Genomic DNA, 1,951 nt, shown 5'->3' with positions numbered 1-1,951 from the left:
CACATGTGTTCAGTTTCTGGGCAACCAGCCATAGACCGTGCAGAACCAAACTTCTACAGCGTCTGATGTTGGGTGGCTTGGGATCCTTCCAGATCTCTCATACGTGAAACTGAGACACGAATGCTTGGCTCCTTCTGTCCATGCTCCCATGACACAAGATTCTAGACCTCCCTCATCGCACACAGAAACTGTCTGCCAGCATCAAATGTGGAGTCCTGGAAATCTGGCCACTGTGCACTGAGGTGTGCACTGCTTTTACAGCAGGCAGGCTAGGGTTCACAGAAGTGCAGAAATATAAAATTGCGAGAAATCTCTGACCACTGATGACCTGAAGCACGGACTTTAATCATGACGCACTGACTTAAACCAACGTGAATTTATCCTCCCTCCATTCTATTCTCTTCTGGCTGGCTTGCTTCCTTTTACTTCCGACTGGTTCTAACGTCCCCACCTTAGCCTAAAATTCGCAGAATTCCATCTGCCTCATGCTCCTAAGTTCTCGAGTAACAGACATACCGCCCTTCATGCAGAGACTTAACAGTCCCATAGTTCATTGTGGAGAACAAGCTCTTTGTAAATAACATAAACACACAAATACATTAGCCACAAAAGGCCCACTTGTGCTGTCTGCACTTGAGCCCCTGCTAACCAAGAATGCAGAGAATTGATGAGGGCTCCCAGCTTCCAACCCCTGCTCATGTTCCAGAACATCAAACCTGTCCCTATTGTCCACTGTCAATCTTTGACAGGGGAGGGGAAGGGGTGGATCTCCCTGTCTCCCCATTCATTCAGTTCTCCCTCTAGCAGCCCTGAGGACCAGGAGCCCCAGTGTCCTCGGGAGAGGATGCCTGAGCCTGGACCATAGGGCAAACCATGCTCTGCCTTGTACATTGTCTGAGCTGTCGGGGGACCCAGTGATGCTGCTCTATGATTCCAGTCTTGCCCTTCCGAAACACCCCCAGATACAAAAAGGGTTCAGTAAACAATGGCCTGTGGTCCCCTGCCAAGCCGTGGATGCATCCTGTCCTCCCTCGACTACCCCACATTAATGAAATTCCATGCATGATCTGTAATGGCTGCCTCCCATTTCTCCATGGTGGAATGGAAAGATGAGGAACCTTTAAAATCAAAGATGGCAGCTGTGGGTGTGGCTTAGCAGGGTACCTGCCCAAGGTCGGGCTCTCTCTTGTATTAGCTGTGGTTTTCCAGAGTAGCAGGACTTATAAAGTGAATCTGTATTGTCAGGGAGGATATTTATTACAGCGACTTCCAGGATGTGATCCCACTAATACAACAAGGGCTGGCTATGCATAAAAAAAATCTAAGAATCCAGAAGTTGCTCCATTCTTGACTATCAGGCTTCCTGCTTCAGATTGGTAAGCGTGGTACAACCAGCGGACTCCACAGTCGTGGGCCGGCTGTCACTCTTCTTTGCCGTGAAGTGAATCCTTTGGTTAGAAGCAAAACTGTGTGGGGATCCCATGTCAGTGGAGAAGGCATTCTGTAAGTCCACGGACTTCCTGCCTGGGTACGCATGAGGACATAACTGAAGTGTCTTTTAAACAAAAAGGTGTAACAATCCACATCTAGTCTGTGAGATGTGAGGATCCTCTAGGGACGTGACTTGAGCGGGGAATGGGCTTGTTTTACTATTAAGATATGGGGGGTTGGGGATTTAGCTCAGTGGTAGAGCGCTTGCCTAGCAAGCGCAAGGCCCTGGGTTCGGTCCCCAGCTCCGAAAAAAAGAAAAGAAAAAAAAAAAAGATATGGGCTGGAGAGATGGCTCCATGATTAAGAACACTGACTGCTCTTCCAGAGGTTCTGAGTTCAAATCTCAGCAATTACCTGGTGACTCAAAGCCATTCGTAATGAGATCTGAATGCCCTCTTCTGGTTTGTCTGAAGACAGCTACAATGTGCTTATATATAATAAATCTTTAAAAAAAGAATTA

This window comes from Rattus norvegicus, chromosome 12 (assembly GCF_021556685.1).
Source record: "Rattus norvegicus strain SHRSP/BbbUtx chromosome 12, alternate assembly SHRSP_T2T, whole genome shotgun sequence".
In the NCBI taxonomy this organism is placed as follows: Eukaryota; Metazoa; Chordata; class Mammalia; order Rodentia; family Muridae; genus Rattus; species Rattus norvegicus.
Note: the sequence above shows the minus strand (reverse complement) of the source record.